Source organism: Kogia breviceps, chromosome 18 (genome assembly GCF_026419965.1).
Source record: "Kogia breviceps isolate mKogBre1 chromosome 18, mKogBre1 haplotype 1, whole genome shotgun sequence".
Lineage (NCBI taxonomy): Eukaryota > Metazoa > Chordata > Mammalia > Artiodactyla > Physeteridae > Kogia > Kogia breviceps.
The window spans coordinates 44,938,016-44,950,694 of NC_081327.1; the positions used below are offsets into that span (position 1 = coordinate 44,938,016).

At 41.6% G+C, this 12,679-nt stretch overlaps 1 protein-coding gene across 1 annotated transcript in view; it reads left to right on the forward strand.

Annotated features, from left to right (window-relative positions):
* The window catches only part of HYDIN (HYDIN axonemal central pair apparatus protein), a 431,864-nt gene that overhangs the window by 258,647 nt on the left and 160,538 nt on the right, over positions 1-12,679 (forward strand). The window lies entirely within an intron of this gene.

Genomic DNA, 12,679 nt, shown 5'->3' on the forward strand with positions numbered 1-12,679 from the left:
TCTGATGATGACCCAGTGTAGCACCAAAGCTGGTTCTGGGCCTGAGTGATGGAGCCTGGTGCCAATGACTGTTCAGGTTTGGGATGAAATTCTGTAGATGGTGAACATTTAAAATAATTATGGAAAAATCAGCCAACCTGACCTAATGAGTTTCGAACACCAGATTGTGTGAAGTTATTCTGATGGAACACAGCTAAATGAGTTTTTTCTATCTGGGAGCAAGGGACATGCTTTATGTATTTTTTTATTTTCGAGAGGCCATTTCCATAATTAAAATGATGACATTTTGAAAATGTTCTTGGCCAGTACTGGAGATGATACACTTAATTTTTCATTGGCTTAAGCACTCATTTAACCATTTTTTTCCTTTCTTCTTTATCTTCTAATATCTTGATACTGAGCCTCTGCTTATATTTCATTTGTTCATTCATTCAGAGAGTCACTCAGAAACCATTTGATAAGTGACTCTTATGCACCAGATAATGGGTGAGCTATCAGGGATACAGAAGTGAGTAAGACATGATCGCTGGACCGAGACTATTGGGGAAACAGATGTGTAAACCATGACACATGATAGTGCCAGCCTCTCTGGGATGCCGGGGGAATGAATGCTCACAGGAGTCAGAGAAGGCTGCACTGAGAGGCACAGTTAAATGCTCCAGATGGAGAAGCAGGGAAACATTCTCAGTAACAGGAATAGCCTGTATATAAGTTCGGATTCATGGATTCTGTTGCAAGTGACAAGAAACCTGACCCTAAGTAAAAATGAAAAGCAGGGACTTCCCTGATGGTGCAGTGGTTAAGAATCTGCCTGCCAATGCAGCGGACACAGGTTTGAGCCCTGGTCTGGGAAGATCCCACATGCCACAGAGCAACTAAGCCCGTGAGCCACAACTACTGAGGCCTGCGCACCTAGAGCCCGTGCTCCACAACAAGAGAAGCCACTGCAATGAGAAGCCCGCACACCACAACGAAGAGTAGCCCCCGCTCACCACAGCTAGAGAAAGCCTGCGCACAGCAATGATGACCCAATGCAGCCAAAACACAAATAAATAAATTTTTTTTCTAAAAAAAAAAAAAAAAAAAGAAAAGAAAAGAAAAGTTCATTCACTGGTCCCCACAACTCAAAAGTGCACGTTCATTCTGGCTTCTGGCCTTCTGGCCTGGCTTAAAGCAAGGACTCAAACAGTGTTACTGGAGCCAGGGTCCCTGTCTCAGCTCTGTTCTCCATCATGAGTTAGCCGCGTTCTCGGGTCAGCTTTTCTCCCGTGGTCACCAAGTGCTGCCAGCACTCCTGGGGCCGTGTCTGTGTAGATTCTGAGCCACTGGAAAGGAACATGAGCCTTGGTCCCAGAACTTTCAGGAGATGCACTCTGATGGGACCATCTTAATCACCTTTCCTGTCCCCTCCCCTCACCAGTCACCGTCAGGGGAGGGTGAAGCTCTTGATTAGCATTGGCCTGGCCATGTGCCCCACACCAAGCGCTGCAGTGATGACCTCAGAACCACATGGACTGAAGGGGTGGGAGTGGGGCAGATCTCCAGGCAAAAAACTGCAATGTAGGAGAAGGAATGCGGGAGAGGCAGGTGGCATGGCCCCTATCGGTGTCCACAGGGGACCCATCGGTGTAGCCACAGTGCAGACTTCATCAATGGGGGGCAGTCCGACGAGGCGAGTCTGGGCAGGTAGGTTGGAAGCAGTGTGTGAGAGGCCTGGTATTCCATGATAAGGCACTTAGACTCTTTCTTGGAGGCAGTGGTGAGATTTGTAATCAGGAGAGTGACAGAGTCAGGTTTTCTCAGAAAGATAACCCTTAGCAGCATTCAGCACAATTGTCCAACCCCTCCTTCCTGAAACACATTCCTTTCATGGCTTGAATAGCACCATACTCTCCTGCTTTTCCTCTTGTCCCCTTGACTGACTGCTTCTCAGCTCTCGGCCAGCAGCAACTCTGCTGGAGTTGTAGGACGCAGGGCTCCCTCCTAGCCCGTATGCTCTTCCTGGAGTTGCATTCACCAACAGCTTCACTTAGCCCCGGTTGCAGAGGCTTCTGAATGTGTATCTCCACCTAGACCCCTCGGAGTTCCAAGTGCATCACCTTCTTGACGTCTCCTCCTGGATGTCTCGCAGGTGACTCGTGTCCAGCGTACCCCACTCCAGTCTCAGGCTCTTCCCTGCCCATTCCCTGCCTCTCCTACAGGGCCCCTGTCCCAGTAAATGACATCACTGTCCTGGGAGGCATCCAGAGTCCCTCCTCTCCCTTACCCCATGCATCAAATCCATCACCAAGTTCTACCTATTCCACCTTCTAAAAACCTCTCATTCCCATCTCCACGGTTGTTGCCCTAGTTGAAGCCCCGCTTGCTCCTGCCTGGACCGTTGTGACAGCCCCTGACTGGGCTCTCTGCCTCCACTCCTGTGCCACAGTCCGTCACCCCCTCAGCCGACAAGCGATGAGCATTTCACTGCCCTGGTTTTCAGCTTTGAAGGACACCCATGCTTCTTGGGATAAAGTACAAAATACTCACTGTGTTCTTCAAGGCTCAGCATGTGCTGCCCCTGAATTCCTCTCCAGCTTCTTCTCACTTTGCTCTCCCCTTACCACACTGACTTCTTTCTATTTACCCACCATGCTGGCCTCTTTCCTGCCCAGTGGTGGTTTGCTGTCTAACTGCCCTCTCTCTGCTGGACGCTCTCCACTCTCCTCACCTAGTTAGCCCTGCTGCCTCACTAAGTCTTCAGCTTAAACCTCCTTCCCCAGGAAGCCTTCTCTGAGACCCCGCCCTACCCAAGGTCCCCTGTCATAGGCACCAGTAGCCTATCTCCTTGGTGACTCATCACATTTGCAACGATGGCTAATGGTCAACTTCCTAGCGGGCGCTTAATCCCCATGAGACTAGGGAGCACATCTGTTGTGTTGCCTCTGGATCCCAGAGCCCAGCACAATCAATAACACAGAGTAAGTCCTCAAAAGGTATTTTCTAGTTAATCAACTGCTCTCCCTGCCCCTGGTGTTTGTAGTGAGAGGAGAGTCGTTTCGTAACTGGTTTAACATTCTTTTCTGTTGGCTTCCTGGCACCTGCCAAATGGAAAGGTTCGAGGCATAAATATCACCTTGAAGAGAAAAAAAACATGCCACTTGCTGTCTAGACAGGCTCTGTCTGTGAAGCCCGTCAGAAAAACATGAACCACTCATTGGCTAAAGGTCACTTTTATCAGATATACCAACACAAACCTTTCTTTTCCAATCAGAATTCTTCTAAGCCTCACAACTAGTAAAAGAAACAAAAGCACAAAAGAAGTTTTCTTCTTCTTTTATTAGGCAGGATATGAGGAGGCCTAGACTCTCAACATTCCTGCCTGTCACAACACGTATACATCACACGTGTGTGTGTGCACGCACACGTGGGAGCGTGTGTGTGCATGTGTACATGCATGTCTGCATTTGGGAATGAGTGTGCGTGTGTGTGTGTGTGTGTGTGATTTTGTAGGGAATTCTGACTCAGACATTCAAAGCATCTCTCTTGTTTGAGCATATTTTTGGTTCCAAGTTGGCCCCCATGTCACACATAAGAACAAAGAAAGAAGTAAAGTGGGCACGCGTGTTAGGTAAGCACTCCGTAAGCCAGTCATTGCCTTAGAAACCCACTCATCCATGCGAGTCCGCGTGCATGACAGAGTTCTAGACTGAGTTTGATAGATAACAGTCCATGCACTCACACGTACGCAAGTAATGAGGAAGCTGGGAGGACATATCAGGGCTGGGCCTGGCTGCCGGCACAGCAGCACTGCAGAAACATGCCCTTTCTTCGGCCTAACTACTTAGCCGGATAAAGAGCACAGTGCTTTGTGGCATCTGTGTGAAAGGGGAGCACAGGGAAGCCGACACTGAAACCAGGCTTTGCTTTTAAGAGACCAGAGAGAACCAAGCAGATGCTGGCTCAGCTGGCGTCTGTGCCCAGACTCAGAGCTGCAAGCTGAGGCGATGTTAGAACTTGGAGCATGTGGGCCGCATGGTCCCCAAGGACAGCTTTGCCTTTTTGCTTCCAAATCAGATTATAAATAAACCAAATACAAGAGCTTAAGGGAGCCCAGCCTGACAGCAAAGGAAGATGTGGTGTTCTCACACTGATTTTTCTGTGATGAGCATCAGTTTTCCAATGTTATGACTGGAAGAGGAGGGTGGAAGGGCTGGAAGTGGGATGGAGGCTCCTTATCGCCTGGATGCTTCTGTCTGTCTCTTCATCACCCCGCAATTTCTTTTGCTTTGAAAGTGGAACGTTTTAAAGACATGATATCAGTGGTAGTTGAGGTCCTGGGCTGTGGAATCAGACATGGCTGGTTAGAATCCCAGCTCTGTCCTAAATACATGACCCCGTGCCCTGGTTTACTTACCTGTAAAATGGGGATAATGCAGAAACTGAAAAGACGTGCTGTGAGCACTAAATGTTTATAAAGTGCATGTGTCTTTGAGATGACACATGAAAGAAAAATGTGAACTTGGTGGCTGTTTTCAGGTCTCAAAGGGTCCCTTCTTCTCCATTCCTTCCCACCAAGTGCTGCTAAGTGAAGCACTCGCCAGGATCCTAAAGTGTTGGAACAATAGGGTCCTGAGACACCAACATGATGGACTCAGCCCCTTTTCCTTCTGAAAGTTAGAAAATTTCTTTCCTGTACCAGGCCACATTCATCAAGGCTGAAGCCAGGCCCTCAAAGGCCACAGTCCGTGTGTGGTCAGGAGGGCCAGGCCCAGAGTGCCCTCTGACTTCCCCACCACTCCTCCCTGCAGCCAGGTAAGCCCAGAGCCATGATCCAGGACTGGCCCCTGCTTTGCCCAAGGGCCCAATCAAGAAAACAAAAATGTTTAGGGGGAAAATAAAACATGGTTCTTTATTTTGCTCTCAAAAAAAAATAATTTTATTGAATCCCATGGGTCAGGTACTGGGCATCCTTGCACTCCAGCCTTCCAGGGCTGCTCAGTGTGCTAAGAGCCTAGCCTCTAAGGCAGCCTTCTACTCAGCCACCTGCTCCATGTGACCCGGGTGGATGGCTGAGCGTCCCTGAGCCTCGGCTTCCTTGTCTGAAATGAGGGTGATTATAACGGCATCTCTCACATACGGATGTGGTGAGGATTGTCTCAGCCCCTTCTGCAGAGCTCTTGGATCTGTGTGTCACATAATAAATGCTCAGGAAGTGTCAGGTGTTATGGCCATTCCTTTATTGGGGAAATTGAGTGGATTGGCACCCCCTGTAATGCTAATACAGGACCTATTGGAGAAGCAGAATCCCAGAGCTGGCTTGGAAACATCTCCTGAAATCAGTCAGAAGCGATTTCAGGACATAGAGAGGCCTCACGGCGTCTGAGGACCGCAGGTGTCTCTTGCTAGCTTGAGCTTCTGTCCCTTCAGTAAATATCCCTCTGTCTTCCCCCCAGGCCCTGCACCTCTCAGAATCCTTCAAGCTTCTGCAGTTGTATTTTTTTTTTCCACCTCCCAGAGAAGTTTCGATAAGAGACAAAAACGAGCATGGAGCCTGGGGTCTAGAGGGAAAGCAGTTCTGATGAGGGAGCAAAAAGGGTCAAAAGAGGGAACAGAATTGGCCACAGCTGGCCTCAGGCAAAGTGCCAAGTCAAGTTCTTATGCCCCTCCCACCCCCTTTCTTCCCTAACTCTCCCCCTGCTTGTACTTGAGCCAGAATGACAGTTTAACAGCCCAAAGAATGAATCCAGTGCAAACAGGGGCTATCCCCCTCACCTGTATTAGTTTCCTGTTGCCGCTGTAACAAATCACCATAAGCTGATGCTGGCAGGAAGTAGACAGCACACCTAAAGGATTAGGCTAGATGAGATTAAGAAAGGTAGCAGAGGCCTGAAGGGACAAGGGATGAGAGTCTTAACCAGAACCTCTGTGGCCTCCCTTACCAACTCAAGGTGTTATGTGACCTGCTCTTCTGAGTCATATATGGCTGAGGGTTGAGGGGAAGTTGACCTTAAGAATATTCACTGAGCAGAAGTACTGGGGGTTAGAGCTTCAACATAGTATTTCAAAGGGGACTGATTCAGCACATAACAGTCTTTAATTTAAAAAAATTAAATCAGTAAATATGTGAATAAACATTTGCAGAGAAAAACATGATGGTATCAGAAGCCCATGAGTCAGGGAAATGGTAGCAATATGACTGGAAAATTCTGCAGGGCCAGGTCAGGTCTGGTGTTGTAGGCCATGCTGAGGAGTTTGATTTTTTTCAAAATGTAGTGAAGAGCCATGGAAGGGTTTAAAGTAAGTGAGTAAGAGAGAGTGACATGGGCTACCATGGACCAGAGTCAACGGAAACGGTAGTCCTTAGACTAACAGAACTGCAAGAGGTCATTATCTACAGAAGAGCAGGTCATTATCAAAGGGGGAGCAGGCTCATTAAAGGCACTTCTACTAGGTATACTTAAGGAAGAAGGAAAATTATCCCAGACATATGTCTGAGATGCAAGAAGGTTATTAAAATACCATTAACTACATAAAATGATAATGTAAAATATTAATATAGGACTGAAATACTATATAGTATGGAAGGGGAGAAATGAAAGATTTTAGGTCTTTGAGTTGTTCCAGAAGAGGGAAAAGGTAAGCTTTAAACATAAATTTAAGTAAAGAAAAGAAGTAAAAGTATTTTATTACTAGAAGAAGAAAAAAAGTGAAGGGGAAAAATATAGTCAATCCAAAATAAATAAAAAATTAGGGGAAGGAGTGACGTGGAAAAGATCTGCAGAAATAAATAAAAATTACAAAATAAGATGATAAAATAAATCCAAATGTATCGGTAATTGAAATCACTGTAAATAAAACTAAGAAAATGATTGTACTTCTGGATTTTACTCACAATTATTTTTAAAAGAGATACCTGAAAAATAAGGATACAGTAATATAAAAGGATGGGGAAAGATAGAACAGGCATATAATGGAGGGAGTTCTGAGGAAGCTATGAAACATCAGTTAAAATAGACTTCATTTTTTTTTTTTTAATTTTTACCAGAGTATAGTTGATTTACAATGTTGTGTTATTTTCTGCTGTACAGCAAAGTGAATCAGTTATATATATATATATATATATATATATATATATATATATATATATATATATATATACACATACTCTTTTTTAGATTCTTTTCCCATATAGGTTATTACAAGTACTGAGTAGAGTTCCCTGTGCTATACAGTAGGTCCTTATTAATTATCTGTTTTCTATATTGTAGTGCGTATATGTCAATCCCAGTCTCCCAGTTTATCCCTCCCCCACCTTCCCCCCCTGGTAACCAAAAATGGACTTTAAAACAAAAAAGCATTACCAGAGGTCAAGAAGGTTACTAGGTCAGTTCACCAGAAAGATATAATAATCCTAAACTTCATACATCTCAAAACATAACTTCAAAATACATAAAGCAAATCAAATCCCCTATCTTTAATAACACTCTCCTGCGCAGACAGAAAATCAGCAAGACTATATAGCTTACATTGCCGCATGTAGTAGCCGCCAAACCTCATGTAGCTATTTAAATTTTTTAAAAACTTTTTAAATTAAAAATGTAGCTCCTTAGTCACACTAGCCACATTTTAAGTGCCCAGTAACCACGTGTGGCTTGTGGCTGTTGTATTAAACAGCACAGATACAGGCCATGTCAGTCACTGTAGAAAGTTCTGTTGGATAGCTCTCCTGCAGACAATTCGAACACAATTAACAGGCTCCATATAATATATGTAGAACACCCCATTAAGAAAAAACTCTTCCAGCCCTATGGAACACTTATGAAAAATTACCATATACTAGGGCTTAAAGCAAATCTCAACAAATATGTTATGTTAGAAATCAATAACATGTATTTAAAAACAAACAAGTAAAGAAGAACATAGACATTTTAAAATACCCTTCTGAATAAACTGTGGGTGAAAAAAATCACAATGAAAATTAGGGAATACTTAAGATTGAATGACGATAAAAAAATCAGTGGTAATGAAGCTGAAGTGGACTCTTAAAAAAATTTTATTGGATTATAGTTGATTTACAATGTTGTGTTGGTTTCAGGTATACAGCAAAGTGATTCAGTTATACATATACATATTTTCATTCTTTTTCAGATTCTTTTCTCATATAGGCTATCACAAAATATTGAGTAGAATTCCCTGTGCTATACAGCAGGTCCTTGTTGGTTATCTATCTTATGTATACTAGTTTGTGTATGTTAATCCCAAGCTCCTGGTTTATCCCTCCCCCCCACCCCATGCTTCCCCTTTGGCAGCCATAAGTTTAGTTTCAATATCTGTAAGTCTGTTTCTGTTTTGTAAATGAGTTCATTTGTATCATTTTTTTAAATCAGATTCTACATATGAGTGATATCATATGATATGTCTTTCTCTGTCTGACTTCACTTAATATGATAATCTCTGGGTCCATCCATGTTGTTGCAAATGGCATTATTTTGTTCTTTTTTATGGCAGAGTAATATTCCATTGTATATATGTACCACATCTTCTTTATCCATTCCTCTGTTGATGAATATTTGGGTTGCTTCCATGTCTTGGCTATTGTAAGTAGTGCTGCAATGAACATTGGGGTGCGTGTATCTTTTCAAAATACAGTTTTCTCCAGATATATGCCTAGGGGTGGGACTGCTGTGTCATATAGTAGTTCTATTTTTATTTATTTAGTTTTAATTATGAATTTATTTGGCAATTTTATAATCCTCTATTGGCATATACTTTTAAAAAAAATTTATTTATTTATTTTATTTATTTTTGGCTGTGTTGGGTCTTCATTGCTGCACACAGGCTTTCTCTCGTTGTGGCAAGCAGCGGCTACTCTTTGTTGCGGTGTGCGGGCTTCTTATTGCAGTGGCTTCTCTTGTTGTGGAGCATGGGCTCTAGGCGCACAGGCTTCAGTAGTTTTGGCACGTGGGCTCAGCATTTGTGGCTCACGGGCTCTAGAGCACAGGCTCAATAGTTGTGGTGCACAGAGCTTAGTTGCTCCGTGGCATGTGAGATCTTCCCTGACCAGGGCTTGAACCCGTGTTGCCTGCATTGGCAGGCAGATTCTTAATCACTGTACACCAGGGAAGTTCAGTAGTTCTGTTTTTAGTTTTTTAAGGAACCTCCATACTGTTCTCCATAGTGGTTGTACCAATTTACGTTCCCACCAACAGTGTAGGAGGGTTCCCTTTCCTCCACAGCGTCTCTAGCATTTATTGTTTGTAGACTTTTTGATGATGACCATTCTGACTGGCATGAGATGATACCTCATTGTAGTTTTGATTTGCATTTCTCTAATAATTAGTGATGTTGAGCATCTTTTCATGTGCTTTTTTTGGCCATCTGTATGTCTTCTTTGGAGAAATGTCTATTTAGGTCTCCTGCCCATTTTTTGATTGGATTGTTTGTTTTTTTGACATACAAACAGCATGAGCTGTTTGTATATTTTGGAGATTAATCCCTTGTCGGTCACTTTGTTGTCAAATATTTTCTCCCATTCTGTGGGTTGTCTTTTCGTTTTGTTTATGGTTTCCTTTGCTGTGCAGAAGCTTTTAAGTTTAATAAGCTCCCATTTGTTTACTTTTGTTTTTATTTTCGTTACCCTAGGAGGTGAGTGCAAAAAGATATTGCTGTGATTTATGTCAGAGAGTGTGTCCTGCCTATGTTTTCTTCTAAGAGTTTTATAGTGTCCGGCCTTACATTTAGGTCTTTGATCCATTTTGAGTTTATTTTTGAGTATGGTGTTAGAGAATGTTCTAATTTCGTTCTTTTACATGTAGCTGTCCAGTTTTCCCAGCAGAAGCTAAAATGGACTTAAATGAAAATCTGTAGTCTTAAATCAGTGGTTCCCAACTGAAGGCAATTTTGCCCCCCAGGGGACATTTGGCAATGTCTGGAGACATTATTATTATTATTATTATTATTATTATTATTGACATCAGCATCATCATAACCAGGGGGAGCTACTGGCATCTAGTGGGTAGAGGCCAGAGATGCTACTAAGTATTTTTCAATACACAGGACAGCACCCAACAACAAAGAATTATCCATTCAAAATATTGATAGTGCTACCATTGACAAGCCCTACTTTAGATGCTTATGTTACAAGAGAAAGGAGGCTGAAAATTGAGTTGAACATTCACAGTTATAAAAGTTGGGCAAGTAAATGAATAAATATAGCCAAAGAAAATAGACAGAAGGAAATATTGAATATATGACCAGAAGCTAATGAAAGAGAAAATTAAATAAAATAGAAAGAATCAACAAAGCCAGGAGTTGACTATTTGAAGAGACTATTAATAAAATTAACAAATTCAGGCAAGACTGATAAAGAAAAAAAAGACACAACCATTACTAGGAATACACAAATGATATAACTATAGTTGCAGCAGATATTAAAAAGAAATTTTCATGAGTAACTTTCTGGCAAAAATTTGAAAAATTGGGTAAAATGAATAAAATCTTAGAAAAATACAACTTATCAGAACTAACTTAAAAAAAAAAAAAGAAATCCCAGCTTACCCTTCCCCCTCCCCGTGTCCTCAAGTCCATTCTCTAATAGGTCTGCATCTTTATCCCAAGTGGCATGGACATATATACACTACCAAATGTAAAACCGATAGCTAGTGGGAAGCAACTGCATAGCACAGGGAGATCAGCTTGGTGCTTTGTGACCACCTAGAGGGTTGGGATAGGGAGGGTGGGAGGGAGAGAGACGTAAGAGGGAAGAGATATGGGGATATATGTATATGTATAGCTGACTCACTTTGTTTTAAAGCAGAAACTAACACACCATTGTAAAGCAATTATACTCCAATAAAGATGTTAAAAAAATCCAAATGGTCTTTTAATCACTGAAGAAATTGAATAAATAGCTTCAAGTCTTTCTATAATAAAACACTAGTTCTGATAGACAAAGGCAAGTTTTTCCAGGTATTCAAGGAACAAATAATTATTCCAAACTTACACAAATTCTTTTTCTATATTACTTATTTTTTATTGGAGTGTAGTTGATGTACATTACTGTGTAAGTTACAGGTGTATAATATAGTGATTCACAATTTTAAAGGTTATACTCCATTTATAGTTATTGTAACATATTAGCTATATTTTCCATGTTGTACAATATATCATTTTAGTTTATTTTGTAAGTTTCTTATTTTTGTTATTTTCTTATTCTTATTTTATAACATAATAGTTTCTACCACTTAATCTCCTACCCCAATATTGCCCCTCCCCTGTTCCCTCTCCCCACTGGTAACCACTAATTTGTTCTGTACATCTGTGTGTCTGTTTCTTTTTCGTTATATTCACTAGTTTGTTGTATTCTTTACATTCCAAATATGTGATGTCATACAGCATTTGTCTTTCTCTGTGTGACTTATTTCATGTAGCATAATGTTCTCCAAGTCCATCCATGTTATTACAAATGGCAAAATTTTCTTCTTTTTCTATGGCTGAGTAATATTCCATTGTACATATATACTACATCTTCTTTATCCACTCATCTGTTGACGGACACTTAGGTTGCTTCCATATCTTGTCAATTATAAATAATGCTGCTATGAACATTGGAGTGCATGTATCTTTTCAAATTAATGGGTTTTTTTTCCAGTATATATCCAGGAATGGAATTGCTGGGTCCTATGATAGTTCTATTGTTAATTTCTTGAGAAACCTCCATACTGCTTTTTGCAGTGGCTGCACCAATTTATGTTCCCACCAACAGTATTTGAAGGTTCCCTTTTCTTCACATCCTTTCCAACATTTGTTATTTGTGTTCTTCTTTAATGATAACCATTCTGACAGGTGTGAGGTGATATCTCATTGTGGTTTTGATTTGGATTTCCCTAATGATTTGTGATATTGAGCATCTTTTCATGTGCCTGTTGACCATCTGCATGTCTTCTTTGGAAAAACATCTATTCAGGTATTCTGCCCATTTTTTAAAATACCTTTATTGGAGTATAATTGCTTTACAATGGTCTGTTAGTTTCTGCTTTATAACAAAGTAAAGCAGCTATACATATACATATATCCCCATAACTTCTCCCTCCTGCCTCTCACTCCCACCCTCCCTATACCACTCTTTAGGTGGTCACAAAGCACCGAGCTGATCTCCCTGTGCTATGTGGCTGCTTCCCACTAGCTATCTCTTTTACATTTGGTAGTGTATATATGTCCATGCCACTCTCTCACTTTGTCCCAGGTTACCCTTCCCCCTCCTCGTGTCCTCAAGTCCATTCTCTACATCTGCATCTTTATTCCTGTCCTCCCCGAGTTCTTCAGAACCTTTTTTTTTAAATTCCATATATATGTGTTAGCATACAGTGTTTGTTTTTCTCTTTCTCACTTCACTCTCTATGACAGACTCTAGGTCCGTCCACCTCACTAGAAATAACTCAATTTCGTTTCTTTTTATGGCTGAGTAATATTCCACTGTATATATGTGCCACATCTTCTTTATCCATTCATCTGTTGATGGACACTTAGGTTGTTTCCATGTCCTGGCTATTGTAAATAGAGCTGCAATGAACATTGTGGTACATGACTCTTTTTGAATTATGGTTTTCTCAGGGTATATGCCCAGTAGTGTAATTGCTGGATCATATGGTACTTCTATTTTTAGTTTTTTTTAAGGAACCTCCATACTGTTCTCCAT